The sequence below is a fragment of the Dipodomys ordii genome, unplaced genomic scaffold (genome assembly GCF_000151885.1).
Source record: "Dipodomys ordii isolate 6190 unplaced genomic scaffold, Dord_2.0 Scaffold131, whole genome shotgun sequence".
Taxonomy (NCBI): Eukaryota; Metazoa; Chordata; class Mammalia; order Rodentia; family Heteromyidae; genus Dipodomys; species Dipodomys ordii.
In genome coordinates this window covers 2,982,382-2,998,866 of record NW_012267347.1, presented here as the reverse complement: position 1 = coordinate 2,998,866, position 16,485 = coordinate 2,982,382, and positions in this window count along the sequence as shown.

Below are 16,485 nucleotides of genomic sequence, written 5' to 3'. Positions count from 1 at the left end.
GGGAACTACTGCCTGGCAACTGTGTTTGTACTTAGTCACCTGCCCTTCTTAGACACAGGTCCTGGCAGTTTATTGGCATTCTGGGGAACTGCACAAGGGGATTTAGTTGTGCCTTTCCCTGCAAAGAGGGAGGGAGAGCTTTGGGAGGGGAGGTGGGAATGAAAAGAAACTTTCTCAAGCAGGTTAATTTTAAGAAAAGCTTATCAGGATTTAAGATTGGAAAATAATTCCTTTGAAGCCACTGATGTCTGAATTTTTGGGAAAAATTGTAATTCTAGCTGCCCATAAATCTGAGCTTTTGAAAACAGTGACTTAATGTTTGAGGTACTTTATCTGAGAGAGCTGGAAGAGGAGATGTGGTAGATAAAAGTAGGGCCTTGGGGGATGGTACAACAGAGGAGGAGAAAAACTTGAGAATAATGTCTGGAGTTTTGGAAGAGCCAAACAAAGAGAATTTAGATGCTGAAGAAGCCTGAGCAATGACCACAGGTCTGCCAAGGGTCTTGTCTTCATTCTACTCACCTGTAGGCCGAGCTGTGCCTAGAGCATAATAGGCCCTCAATAAATACTAGTGGACTTGAGTTCCAGGCTTGTTTAAAAAGTAGCTTTGAATAGTTTGCAGACACATGTTTTGTAAAGGCAGCTAATTGAGCTAAACAAAAACTGAATTCATTCTCACTCTTAGCAATGCATGAAGTTGGGGTCTAGTGTCAGGGGAGAGAATATTTCAGACCATTGGTCTGTGCAACAAACTTGTTTGAAGTCAGGATAATTATTTGCCCACAGAGTGAAACAATTTATTAGTTTTAAATATGTCAGCTAAAATATGTCTGTGTACCTCAAACAAAGTAAGGCACTTAAATCACCCAAACTTACTGGCAAACTTGCCTACATTCCTCTCTGTCTCCTACCTCTTTGGCATTATATAAATGCAGCCTTTAGAACACAGTGCTGGGCATCCAATGTACTCAGGAAGTAATACAACTCCTATCCAGAGACATGCTGGGTTCAGCCCTCTACACTTCCAGAGGGGGAAAAAAAAACTAAGTGTGCTTTGCCTTGCTTCAATTCTTCAATTGATCACAGAAAATCAAAGAGCATAAATACTCTAGTAAATATTTTGGAGTTGTTATAATTATTACTTTAGCCTTTGTCCCCAGGCATATAAAGAAAACACAATAATAAGTTGGACTACTTTGTTCCAGACAGTGAGCCCTTTTCACTCGCTGACTTAATCTTACACCAGTACAATAAGTTAAAACACTGTCATCTCCACTTTTAATTGACACAAAATGAATATTTTTCAAAGATCACATGTTCAAAAATTTGTAGATCTGGAATAAATATAGATAATCTGGCTCTGTTCTATGCTGGCAAACTTAGCCTCTATTGTGTACATTCTTCATAGATGTAAGTCTATGAGATCATTTATAAAAAAGAAAGCTTTTTGTTTGGCCTTTTAATGTATGACAGTCAAGGTTCATCAGTAAGTGTATAAAAGCTCATTAGAGTTTGGTTGGTATGGATAGGGACATGGTAGATATCTTGGCCTTCAGACAAAAAGAATGTTATCTACTATACTTACCAAGATTGGTTCCTCCCTCCACTGCCCTTTCCCTTTGATTTCTTGTGGGCTTTATATAAAATTTCATGTCCTGTTCAAGGTCTTTGCAACATTCTCACTTCAAACTTGTGAAATGCACATGGAAGCCATAATGAGATATCATCTGAGACCAGCCAGAATGGTTATTATCATAAAAACAAAAAAAAATAACAAATGCTAGTCAAGATGTAAAGGAAAGGAAATTCTTACTGCTGCTGATGGGAATGCAAATTAGTATAGCCACAATGGAGAACAGTACAGAGGTTTCTCACAACACTCTAAATATATCTACAATATGATTCATTCTCCTACCTCTGGGCCTATTTCCAAAAGAAATGAAATCGGCATATAAAAGAGATCCCTGAACATTACATTACTTGCAGAACTACTTAGGATAACCTAAGTATGGAACTCAATCCAGACATCCACCAGAGGATGAATGAAGGAGATGTGATATGTATACATATATCCTTCAGCCACAGAAAAAGAATGAAACCTTGTCATTTGGAGCACAATGGATGCAAGTGGAGGATATTCAGTTAAATGAAATTAGCCAGACACAGAAGACAAGACCACACTAGTTTTCTTTGTAGAAGTTTAAAATGCTGGTTTCTAAGTAGACAAAAATAATCGTAACTACCAGAGGCTGGGATGTACAGAGAATGGAATGGGGGGAGGTGGGTAATGAGAATCTAAACACAGTTAGATAGCAGCAACAAACCCTAATGATCTGCAGAACAGTGGGTGACTATAGTTTACAGTAACCTATGATTTATCTGATGGAAAGCTATCAAAGAGAGGCTCTCAAAGTCTCCAAACATAAATAAATAATAAGGAAATATTAAATACCCAAATTGAATCATTACTTATTGTAGATATTGAAATATCACACTGACATATGATTGTCACCTTACTTAACAGAAAAGATAAAAATAAATACCACTACTACTTGTGAACATTTCAAATGTATTTTTTAGCAACCATCACTACAATTGTGAACATGTGGGTATAAGAACAAATAGTGGAGTACTCACTGTAAGATGTTTAGATCATTAATCCTGTTCATATTTTAAGCATGGTGAATATCTGGGAGAATCAAACAGTTTTTTCCCCAATTATAAGGGGCCTGAATAAGGATAAGGGCCTGTGTAAGGACAAAATTCCTTACAGAGGCTCACATAGGTCTTCAGTTCCGGGCCTCCACGCTTGTTCTCCTGTGTATCTTTGGAAACTTGTCAATAGGTTGCCTACCTGATGCTTCTGGAAAGGTGCAGTCTTGCCAGGTCAACTTCAATAACGCGCATACTTAATGCTGGTCTCCAAGTCATTGGTGGTATGAAAGGACAACAGTTGGGCAGATGGGGCCCTGAAGCCAACAGAGGCATCTGTAGCTAGCCCTTATCACCAGGGCTGTCCATCAGCAGGGACATAGTCCCACAGGACACAATGCCACAGCGGCTCACACATCTCCAGTGTTTTTCTGCCATTAACTTTGCAGAAATAACCTTTTCCCCCAAAAGAGAAACATTAGTAGCCAAGAGCAAAGCAAAAATGAATGTGCTTAATCTAAACCATAAAGTGGAATTTTACACTTGTTGAAAGGTGGCATGCATTTAGCAGAATTTGGGTAGAGCCCTGGGAAAAATGAGTCCACAGTACAGTACTGAATTCTGTGCATTTGTAGTTTTTCCTTAATGGTAGTCTTCGTAGACTCACATTCCTGTGGATACTAAGGGTCTACTGCAAAATAGTTTGATCAGTATTATTTTTAAGTTGTGATTGAAATAGATTTTATTTTATTCATTATATGAATGATATAAACATATTATATAAATATAATTATTTTATTGCATTTATTATATGAAATCAGTGCTATTGTTTTGCATGCCTTTAACATGACATATGTACGCTATCAAAGTCAACTCCAGCCCTTATTGTTATGGAGTATACCCCCGCATGTGTGGAAAAGTGTAATGTAAGGAGCATGCTGTGTTCCACTGGTGGCAGCCACACAAAGCTCACGGTTTCCATTTCTCCTGATTGCATCCAGAGGCCATGGCCTCTGTTTGACCTGTACCATCCAGGTTTGTGCAAATATGCTTTGTGATGTGCACATGACAACATATTTACCCCATGAAATATTTATCAGAACACATTTTACTTCTTAGGTGATGCATAAGTACTTTCCAAAAGATTAGATGATATTATAAAGAAGTAAAGACTTATAATCATATCTGCGATTTTAGAGGTAAGTGGTGAGGGTATAATAACTCTGAAAATACAAAGGGGAAATAAGAATAGAAAATCTTGGGTGGAATCTGACCTAAGTGCAAGGAAGAGGCACAAACATCAGTAATAATTGTAAATGTTGGCCTAACTCAGATCTAGACTGGAAACATAGGAGTGAAAATTAATAGAGAGAGTGGAATCATATTTGATAATTTAACCAGAAAGAAAGTCTGAGAGAAAAGGTGAAAGTGGGGAGAGAAAGAGAGAGAGAGAGAGAGCTGGGTGCCGGTGGCTCAGGCCTGTAATCCTAGCTATTCAGGAGGCTGAGATCTGAGGATTGCAGTTCAAAGCCAGCCCAGGCAGGAAAGTCCATGAAACTCTTATCTCCAATAAACCACCAGAAAACTGGAAGTGGCGCTGTGGCTCAAGTAGTAGAGCTCTAGCCTTGAGCTGAATAGCTGAGGGACAGTGCTCAAGCCCAGAATTCAAGCCCCACAACAACAAAAAACAAACAAATGAACAAAAAATCAAAGAGAGAGGGGAGAGACTGACAGACACATATACACATATACACAGAAACAGAGACACATAGAGACACAGAGACATACATATACATGTATGTATATATCTCTCTAAATAGTTATCTCTATATAGATGTAGATACAGTTATAGATATCTATATTGAAAGAGAAAACAAGGTGAAAATGACCTTTGATAGATGGACAAATGTTATCCATGGAAGGAACCACAGGAATCTAGGAGTGTTCTGGCATTTAAAAGACTAGAAAGGGGGCTGGGAAGGTGGCTCAGTGGTAGAGCGCTTGCCTTGCAAGCCTGAGGCCCTGGGTTTGATTCCTCAGCACCAACCCCCCCAAAAAAAAAGACTAGAAAGTTGCAGGAAGCTGAGGGTGATAAAAACATGAGATGAGAAAAAATACTTCTAGTCAAGAAATGAAATAGACAGATCCACTCTTAGACTTTTTCCTCTGAGTGCATAACGTAAAAATTGCCTTTTTGGTGAACACTTATTAAGCCCATCCCATGAAATCCTTGTGGAAGGGATCTGGTTCTAGGACCTCTACAAAAAATCCACCCAAATCTGTGGATGTTAGATACATGGTATGTTTAACTCATTGTTTTAAGGCTAAAAGTTCAAGACCAAGTGGTTCCATTTGTTCTGACTCTGTTAAGGACTTTGTCTATGTCACAACATGAGTTTCATGATAGGAATGCATGCATATGTGCATGTGTGTGTGTGCATGTACACAAGCATGCATTGTGTGTGTGTGTGTATGTGTGTGTGTGTGTGTGTGTGTGTGTAAGACTCAGAGATACTATATTTGTGACATATTGATTTTTTCTGCTATTTAGCTTTCTATTTTTCTCATGTCTTTGGTTATTTTTCTATATAGTAAGTAAATATTTTTGAATGTAGAATTTTAAATTTCAAAGTTTTGCTTCCTTTTGGTTTTTACCCCCAAAGTGATTGCTCTAAGTCTTATCATACACATCCTAACTTACCAAAATCACATTCCTATCTTCACTAACTTGGTTCTAGTGAGATATAGAATTATTACAACCATAAGAGAATTATGTTTTTTTACCTTTTGCAATATAACTGTTTTATAAATAAATATCACAAATTTAATAATAAATTACTATACTTACTTTGTTACTTAGTGCATGTATCTTTAATAATATGGGAGAAGAATATTTATATCTTTGTTACAATACATTTCAAAAGATAATTTCTTGTGTTCTTCATTTGTTTCTGGGAATTTTCGCTATCATACAGAATCACTTCCTTAAGCCAATATAATTTGTCTGTTATATATCACATTTCTGTATGTTTAGGCCCAACTGTTTTGTACAATTTCTTTTTTAAACTCAGCAAGGAGGAAGAAAGGGAGGAAGTATTCATATATTCTACTTTGTAGGTGCAGTTATCTTTACCCATGCCATTTGTTTTACTGTATGAATTTGAATTACCATGTGAACTCAATTGCTTTTAGTGAAATAATTTAATATTTCTGGTAGGACAAGAAACTCTCTTCACTTTTGTCCATCTAGATGTCTTTATTTTGCCTTAATTTTGTACAATGGGTTTGCTAGATGCTGGAACCTTGGTTAATAGTCCTGTTTTGTATTTTTAGCATTTTATGTATGCTATTTTCTCATCTTGTATCTTTCATTGTTAAAATTACTGCAATTCCCTTGGAAGCAATGAGCCATTTTTCTCTTGCTACTTCCTTTTTTTTTCCTCCAGGTCTTTGGTTTTCAGTATTTTTACTCTGTATTTGTGGAGTTTGGTGTTTACTCCAAATTGAGTTTATTGAGCTCTTTAGATGTTTAGATCTGTTTTTCAATGAGTTTATGGATGAATTATTCTGCTCTGATTTTTTCAGTCCAAGTTTCCACTTGTTTCTTATTTATAATTTATTTGTAATTTATTAGTATACAGCATCAGATCTGACATTGTCATAATAGCTGTTTATTTCTTTGAACACAGCTTTCTTTTGGTCTTTATATATTTAGAGTGTATTCATCACCATGCATTTGATGGATTCATAATAACTACTTTGCAGGGTTTTTTTTTGAGTCGTTATCTTTTAAACATGGTTCCCAGTCATTCTCATAGGCTTTTCTCTCGAATGCCACAAAAGTCATACTTTACTCTTTCTTTGCATGGCTTATACATTTTCGTACATATTTGACTATTTTATGTAATAATTTTAAAGAAACTCTAGTTACAAGTTTGCCTATGCCTAATGCAAGACATTCAGTTCTTGATTTCACTATTTTCTTGGCTGGATTATTTCAGGTAACTCTGTCTTCTCCAACATTACTGCAGGCCTACACCTCTGATTTTGCCTCTTAGGGGACATAGTCCTGGGCAGACCACAGCCACCTTTACAAGATGATACTTTACCTGACCTTACCTGACACACTCATATCCTAAATACCACAACTTGCCTGATCACTGCTCTATGAGTTCAACAATGTCCTAGCAATATGTTTCTGCAGAAAATTTTAAATACTATTAAAGTCAGGCTTTTCTGAAGGGACTGTTATTGTGGTTAATGTTTGATGTTTTCTTTCCGACCTTTGGAAGGCTTCTCCTGGCACATCAGTGGTATGAGGCTGAGGAGAATCCACAGGGGAATAGAGCCTCTGGGCCATCAGTGAAGCAGAAAGCTCAGTCACGGGGCTCTGGTCGTCTGAGAAGCTCTGCCATAGTGTCCAATCTATGTTCTACTTCTTTATTAATTTCACTAGGGGGTTGAAGTCAGTACCTTGCATGTGTTGGGCAGGTGTTCTATAGCCCTTTGTGTGTGTGTGTGTGTGTGTGATTCCTGGGCTTGAACTCAGAGCTTGAATACTGTTCCTGAGCTTCTTGAACAACACCACCACCTTTGGCTATTTTTCCCTGAGTAGTTTACTGGAGATAAGAGTCCCATAGATTTTCTTGTCTGGGCTGGCTTTGAACTATGATCCTCCTGAGTAGGATTATAGACATGCGCCACCAAGCACCTATCTGCTTTAGTTATTTTGAGTCTTTGCCCAGGGATGGGCTGAATGTGACCCTCCTATCTGTGCATCTTTTGTAGCTGGGGTTACAGGTGTGTACCACTGTGCCAAGCTCTTTAATGGTTTCTTAAATACACACACACACACACACACACACAGAGTAAAAGGAAAGATTCTCCTGGCTATGTTTAGAGAGCTCCATAAATGATACTGAGCAAGCAGAATAGCCTAATCTGAGGATACTGGCCAAGAGCAAGAGACTGAACTTGCTAATGATGTTATATGGGTTCTGTGATTTCTGAATGCTCCTATAAATCTCAGTATGAACTTTAATACATATTATGATACACATACTCTCCTGGCCATTCTGCAAGTAGAATGTCAATTTCTTTTTTAAAAATTATTTTCCGGGCTGGGAAGGTGGCTCAGTGGTAAAGTGTTTGCCTTGCATTCATGAGGCCCTGGGTTCGATTCCTCAGCACCACATAAACAGAAAAGGCTGGGAGTGGTGTTTTGGCTCAAGTGGTGGAGTGCTAACTTTGAGCTGAAGAGCCTAAGGACAGCACCCAGGCCCAGAGTTCAAACCCCACAACTGACAAAAAAAATATTTTTGAGTTAATATACACTAATAATACTAGGGATGTTTCATTATGACAATTCTCTCACTGAACATGGTGTTTTCCTATTTCACTTTCTTGCAAATGACATAGTATCATTTTTCTTTGTGGCCATGTTATATTTCATCTTATGTGTATACACACATTCTTTATCCATTTATCAGTTCTTCAACACCTCATGTGACTATTATGAACTGAGTTGTGATAAACAAGGATGTGAAGGTATCTTGCTTTCTTTCTTTTTTTTGGGGTCCGGTCATGGGGTCTGAACTCTGGGCCTGGGCAATGTCCCTCAGCTCTTCAGCTCAAGGCTAGCGCTCTACCACTTGAGCCACAGTGCCACTTCTGGCTTTTTTCTTTTTGCTTATGTGGTGTTGAGGAATTGAACCCAGGGCCTCAGGCATGCAAGGCAATCACTCTACCACTGAGCCACTTTCCCAGCCCGCCCCAAGGTATCTTTCCTTTTTTTAATTTTTATTTATTTTTTATTGTGAAAATACTGTACAGAGGGGTTACAATTACATGGGCAAGATAATGAGTACATTTCTTATCAAGCATTGTAGCCTCCTCCTTTGTTTCCCCTTCCTATCCCTTCTCATCTTCTCCCCGCCCCCCCACTCAATCTTCCCCACCCCCTCCCCCCATCAAAGTTGTAAAGTTCGTTTTCGACATGACAACTTGTACTTCTCATTGTTGCAACGGGTCCACCTGTCCCAAGGTATCTTTCTTGTACATTGATTAGAATGAGAAATTTTTAAAAGCAGGAGCCATGTACTGAATGTATTTTTCTTCTGTAACTGATGAAGTGTCTTGAAAATAATACATTACCCATGTAATGTAATGGGTACATACATACATATGAGAAAAGTAGGTATTTTTCATATGTAGATGGAGAATAGAACCATGTTATTTACTATTTTATTCCTACATTAATGGCTTATTCATTGCTTCTGGATGAGAGGAGATATTTTCACTGCTTCTTACTGGGAGAATTTCTTAGTATAAAGACTTAGAAAATTCAAATGAGAAACTGGGTCATAGTCTTTTTTTGTTACTGATTATATTACTGAAGAAAGAACTTATATGAAGGAGCTAAAGGAAGTTTCACTGTCTATTGAAGTACATAGATACAATCTAAGACTTTACTGCATGCTAATATAACTATGCCATAGTTAAATTTACTGTGGTTGAGCATTTGAATAACTTCTAGCTTCGGCAATTGTGCAAATACTGTCTATATGAATAGTCTTACATATCGTAAGGGGTGCACATAAAACCAAGTCTTTCTAGAGCATATACCTACTTGTAGAAAATATCTCAGGGTGTGAATATATGCATGTGCATGTGTGTGTGCTGGTACTGAGGCTTGGACATAGGGCACTGAGCTTTTTTTTTTTTTTTTTGCCTTTTTGTTTGCTCATGGCTAATGCTCTAAAACCTGATCCATGCTTCTAATTCCAGCCTTTTGCTCATTAATTAGAGCTAAGACTCTCTTGGATTGGTCTGCCCAGGCTGACTTGAAATCCTGATTCTTAGGTCTCAGTCTCCTGGGTAGGTAGGACTACAGGTGTGAGCTACTGGTGCCTGACTTGAATATTTCTAAAATATGTCTCTAACACCAAATTGTTTCTAAAGTGACTGAAGCAACATGTTACAAGAAACACGAAAGTGTTTTTTTTAAATTGTTCTCCAGTGTTATCCACACTTGCTAATATAGCCCTTTAATTTTAACCATTCAAGTGAGTGTGTAGTGTTAACCTTCTCTTTCATACAAACTAATGAGACTGAACCCTTTTTTTAAACCTTTATTGAACCTTTGGATATTCTCTTCATGAAGAAGCTATTCATATCTCAGAGCATTTTTGTTAGTTTAGTTTTTATAGTTCTATAATTTTTAGGAGGGATTAATTACACTTATTAGATGAGTCTTTTGCCAGGCTTCATATACTTTCTTGCCTCATTCTGTGAACTGCTTCATTAAATCTTCAGATTGTAAAATAAGGAATAAATACAGAAAAACATCCAAACAGATACATAGCTTCTTGAATCTCTCACAAGGCCAAATTACTATTGATATGAAAAGTAAAAAGAACTTTCCCAGCCAGAGATCCATCTATAACCCTCAAAACCTACTCCTCTGCAAGTTTTTCTGTTATAAATTTCATGCTAGTCAGTTCCTTTGTTTTGTTACATGTCTTGCCTTATCCACTCTTTAAACAGTATCTTTTTTAAAAAAAAAATAAGTTTTAATTGTTATTATAAAGGTGATGCATAGGGGAGTTACAGTTACATAAATCAGAGAAAAAATACATTTCTTTTTTTTCACACTTTTTCTTTATTGTGAAAATACCGTACGGAGGGGTTACACTTGCATGGGCAAGGTAATGCATTTCTTATCAAGCATTTTTGCCTCCTCCTTTGTTTCCCCTTCCCATCCCATCCCATCACTGCCCCCCCCCGCCACCCACTCTTCCCCATTCCCCCACCCTGCACCAAAGTTGTAAAGTTCATTTTTGACATAACATCTTATACATCTCATTGTTGCAATGGGTCCACCTGTATCCCTATTTAAACAATTTTTTCCCTTCCCCTCCACAAATTATACCAACATCAAATACAGTGAAAACAGGGGTTATACCGTGGGGGAGGGACATACAAAGCAACAGAGAAATCTCTTATAAATATGTTAGAAACAATAGCAAAAAAAGAAAACCCATTTGAGTCCTTATCTTGGGGTTCATTTCGCTTAGCATCAACTTATCTGACCATTTCTGCTTGGCTCAGACATATACTAGTTATTGCAAATAAGGGAAACCATGGGACCTATGTTTCTTTGGGCCTGGCTTACTTCACTTAATATAACTTTTTCCAAGTCTTTCCATTTCTTTTTTGACAATGTCATTCCTTCCCTCACTCTCGCATCTCCCCCCACAAGTTGTATAGTTCTTTTTCAACCTAGTGTATAGTGAATACCATTGCTGCATTTGTTCACCCTTTGCCTCTCCATTCCTATGCTTCTCTTTTCCCTCCCAAAGACAGATAAATGAACCAACAAGACAAAAGAAAAGAAAAGAAAAACAGCCACAAAGAATAAAACCTCTTGTTTCTATATCCTGGAGGTCATTTTGATACATCTTATATTATATAATCAGATGTACATAGGCATGGCACTTTTGTGTTCCTCTTCTAAGTGTATCTTCCCTTGGTCTCAGTACCTGTGAATGCCTACAGTCCTGTGTAATTTCTCATGTCCCTGAACAGTGTCTTCTTTTTTTTTGAAGAGGGGCAGTCCTGGGATTTAAACTCAGGGCCTCTCACTTGTTGGTCAGATGCTCTGCAATTTAAGTTCTGACCTCAGCATTGTTTGCTTTAGTTATTTTTCAGATAGGATGTCATTAAAAAATTCTGGGCCTCCCTTGGACCATAGTCTTTCCAGTTGCCCTTTGGCATATGAAATTAGGGGCATGAATAACTATCTCAATATTTTTTGCTGCAATCTCAATAACTTTTTGCCCAAACCAGCCTCCAGCCATCATTTTTAATCTCTACCACCTGAGTAGATAAGATTATTCAGCAATAATGCATTATTAATAACATCTCTCAATTTTAGATTATAAATCTTTTACAGTCAGTTGAGATTCTCTAAGATTTACTTATTCCCTCAATTGGATAACATGGTGTCCAGAGAAGAGCCAAAGGAAAAAACACCTTTGCTATTGAAGAGATGAAGACAGGCTGAAGATTGCACATGGTTTAGTTCTGCACATGGGCTGTGAAAAGTCCATGTAAGGTAAGATAAGCATGCAAAAGTAATCTTAATTAACATAGAAACCTATTTTCCCAAGAGGTTGTTTGTCATTTGTTTCTCCTTGGTCACTATTTTTGTTTTCTGTACATTTTGCTTCGTGTATAAATTCATCTGTTTTGGGAATAGCAAAGGGGAGTACAGAAATGGTGGGACAAAGAGTGAACAAATGCAGCAGTGACATTCACTAGACATATTGAAAATGAACTATACAAATTGTGGGAGGGATGCTGGGAGGGAAAAACTGAGAGAGAATGAGGGAAGGTGTGACACTGTTCAAGAAGGAATGTACTCATTGCCTGATGCGTGCAACTGTAACCACTCTGTACATCAGCTTTACAATAACAATTTAAAATTTTAAAAATTGTTTATATCCATTATCTTGTATAGTTTAAAATATTTCTATGTAGAAGAGTTAAGATTGTTCAGATATTCTTGCACAAATTTTATATCCCAAGTTAACAGCAAAGTTAACAGAAAAGATTCAGGAAAGTTTCCATCCTTTTGTTTCTGAATATTTAACAAGACTACTTAATATTCTTCTGTGATAGAAACTTTAACTATCTCCTTTTCTCTCTCTTCTCCTGCACCGTCTCCCCTCATGTCCTTTCTTTTCCTATTTTTTGTTCCTGATATAAAGAACTGATGCTATTTTATCTTATTTCTTCTTTTATCTCAAAATACTTTTCCAATTCAAATATCTCAATATCATGATATAGATAATTAACATTTGCTTTTGAATATCTTCATTTTAGAATAAATAGAAACATGTATCCCAGACTCCTTGTTCTCCACATCATGGAATCTATAGTTATCAATGTCTTGTTTACTCACATGAAACAAGTAAGCTTTCCCATACTCTAAGAAGTTAGAACTTGGCAGTCATCAGAAAGTCACAGTCACAAACAGGATATTTAAAAAAGCAATGCTGTGAATACTTAACCAATATGTTTGTTTACATGTGTTGTCTGTGTGTGCATGTGTATATCCAGGTATGCAGAAAGAGATAGTGGATTTTTTTTTGCACAATATATCCTCTCTCAGAGAGATAAAGGAGCCTCCAGTCCAAACAGAAGCCACAAGTTGTCCACATGCAACCTTGGTCATAAGCAAGAGTTATCTGAAAGGATTGCAAATGGCCACAAAGCAGTCATATCCCATAAAAGTGAGAATGATACAGTTATACCACCAAGTCCCAGAAAGAAACACATCTGCAAGCTAAAACCTGTGATTGAAATGCTTCTGTTCTTGGCCAGGAGATCTATCAGCATCTTGGGGATATAGCCAATGTGTAGCAGGTCTCAGAGTAGGACGGTACACTAAGGAAGAGGTACTTAGGGGTGTGGAGAGATCTGCCCACCCAAGTCAAACCCATGATGGCAGGTTACCTGCGAGGGTGAGAAGGTAGAGGCACAAGAAGATCGCAAAGAGGAATGTCTGCATGTGTGAATAAATAGAAAAACCAATGAGAATGACTTCCTCCAGGAGTGTCTGGTTTGTCTTCATTGTTTGAATATCTGAAATTGGATAGGAACAAAAAATAAACATTCAGTACTCGATATCCTCACATAAAAATGATGGTGTGAATAAAACAAATCACTAGACTTCCAAACACCACCACTCTTTCATTTAATTTAGCAATACCTTGCATATGTTTTATTGTGCACTTATTCATTTCTTCTAACTGCTAATTATTGACAAATTATAATGTGACAAGATGGTTTGCTTCAGTCTACTTTTTAGAACTTTATTGACTGGTAATATAATGCAGGAGAAAATATTCCAATTGATGTTCAGGTGAAGACTCAGGTACGTTAAGTAAGCCAGATTCACCTACGATTCTGAACAATGAGCAATACCAAGTGGTTGATACATAGAGTGAAGGTCAAACATAGCAACTTCCACATGACATATAGTCTGTAAATATATGCTGAGTAAAGACTGGCAATTTTTTTCTTTTTTTTTTTTGTGGGTCATGGGGCTTGAACTCTGGGGCTGGGCACTGTCCCTGAGCTCTTCAGCTCAAGGCTAGCACTCTACCTTCTTGAGCCACAGTGCTATTTCTGGTTTTCTAGTGGTTTATTGGAGATCAGAGTCTCACAGACTTTTCTGCCTGGCTGGCTTTGAACCGCGATCCTCAGATTTCAGCCTCCTGAGTAGCTAGGATTACAGGAGTGAGCCAACCGTGCCTGGCTTGGCAATTTTTTTCCTGGCAATTTAGAACTAAACTTGAATAACAGCTTACAAATGTTAGAGAAACCCGAAGTTATCATTCCTTCTTTAAGGAGACACGTAGTTCCTAAATTATTAAAGGACATTAGTAAATGTTATCCCTTCTGGCTACTATGAGTAGATAGAATATGCAAGGTTTAATGGTGATTAATTACAACTTGTAATAATAATTGATGAAGATAATATATAAAGAGAACAGGTGGTGATTGAGATTTTGTGCATTTCCTTGATGCCAAGATAATTATTAAAAACATAAATGTTAGGGCTGGGAAGGTGGCTCAGTGGTAGAGTGCTTGCCTTGCATGCATGAGGCCCTGGGTTCAATTCCTCAGCACCACATAAGCAGAAAAAGCCGGAAGTGGCGCTGTGGGTCAAGTGGTACAGTGCTAACCTTGAGCTGAAGAGCTGAGGGACAGTGCCCAGGCCCAGAGTTCAAGCCCCACAACCGGCAAAAAGAAAAGAAAAGAAAAGAGAAAGTTACTAAGGCATTAAATCGTCTTCAGCATTTCTAATCTCCTTCTTTAACCCAGATATCTCTTTCAATCTCCTCCTTTTGACTTCTACAAGTTTTCTTGTCTTTATATTTAACACACTCAGCTTTATACAACAAGCTATTGTTTCCCTTGTCCCACATGACAACATATTTAATAACTAGCATTTATAAAGTCAATATATTTCAAAATTCTGTCAAATAGTGATTGATTTTAAATCATAAATATGCATTATGAAGCTGCTAGGATAACTTTAGTAATTTCAGAAATAAGTGTACCAAAGAAGTAGTGAATTTGTAGCTGGAATCAAACCATTTTGTCTTTAACATCATTTTTGTTTTTTTATCAGTGCTTTCTCTCTGAGGAAAGAGACTGTGAGCTATTTATTTCTGTGTTTCTCAATGTGACAATGCAGGACACATTGAGAAGATAGTAAACTCCAGTAAATCTTAGGTGTATTGGTCAAGAAAGTGTTTGATCTATAATTAGTTTTGTTTTATTCTGTTACTCAGCACTGGTTTTTTTTTTTTTTTTGTGGTGCCAGTATTAAGGCTTGAACTCAGGGTTTGAGCCTTGTTCCTGAAATTTTTTCTTTCCCTCCCTCCCTCCTTCGTTCCCTCCCTCCCTCCCCCTCTCTCTTTTTCTTTCTTTCTTTCTTTTTTCTTTTTTTCTTCCTTCCTTCCTTCCTTTCTTCCTTTCTTCCTTCCTTCCTTCCTTCCTTCCTTCCTTCCTTCCTTCCTTCCTTCCTTCCTTCCTTCCTTCCTTTTCTCAAGGCTTGCATCCTATCACTTAAGCCACAGCTCCTCTTCCTGCATTGGTGATTAATTAAAGATATGAGTCTCATGGCCTTTCCTACCCGGAACCTTAGTTACTAGTCAGGATTACAAGTGTGACTCACCAGTTCCCAGCCTAGCACTGTGATTTTTGATCATATAGCTAAATTAGCATTCCACACTAATTAGATTTAGTTCAAGTTAAGGTAAAGTTTTCTAATTGCAAAATCTAGCTTGTCACTGTTGGTGAGAATAGGTGTAGTAAAATAATCTATAGCTTTGTGGACCTAACCCATTGCTACCTTTGATTCCTCTGTCCTCTTAGACTTGTCCAAACACTTATTATTTCATGGTCATACATGAGTTGCAGGCTCTAATCTCTTTTTAACTCCTACCAACCTATCTCAAAGGTATCTGTACCTTCTCATTTGTGAAAAGGAAGGTATATTGTGGGTTGTCTTGTCTTAGAAGCTGTCATAGCTTCTGAAAAATCCCCTTAGCCTTCTTCATGTAGCTTTTTAGTATCTAAATCCCTTAGTATCTAAATTTAGTATGAGTTTTCCTGGTTTCCACAGCCACTAGAAGATTATTGTTTCATTTTTCTTTATAATGTTTTCTGCAGCATTCTGGCTTTTAATCCTTTCCCTCCCCCAATATTATGTCATTTCTGTTACCTAAGACATTGTAAAAGCAAATTCCTCCTATCTATAGAGTACTTCACATACCCAGGGTTTTATATGGGCAAGTGCTTTACCACTTGAGCGACTCCACAACCTTTTGTTTTCAAACTAAGATGGATCTCATAAGGTATTTCAGACTGGCCTCAACCTCACACTACTCCTGCCTGTTTCCCAAGACCTGAGATGAAGACATGTACCACCTTGCCTAGATTCCTATGACTACTAACACTAAAAGTAAAAAGAAAAATATATCTAAAATAAATAGGATTCTAAGAGTTGCTTTAACCTGTGGCATTGTTCTTGGAGTAAAACACATGATCTCTAACACAAATAGTCAGATTGGTACAACGTATGTTACCCCTTCCAAGATAACCTGGGCACATAAGGTTGTTTGCAAAGCCATTATTAAATTCAGAAGCATTCTGAGAAAACAAAGACTCACTAATATAAATGTTAAGACAGATTTTTCTTTATCTAGCCTTACTTAATGGTGAATCATCAGCAGTATAATATGAATGTCAGAATAT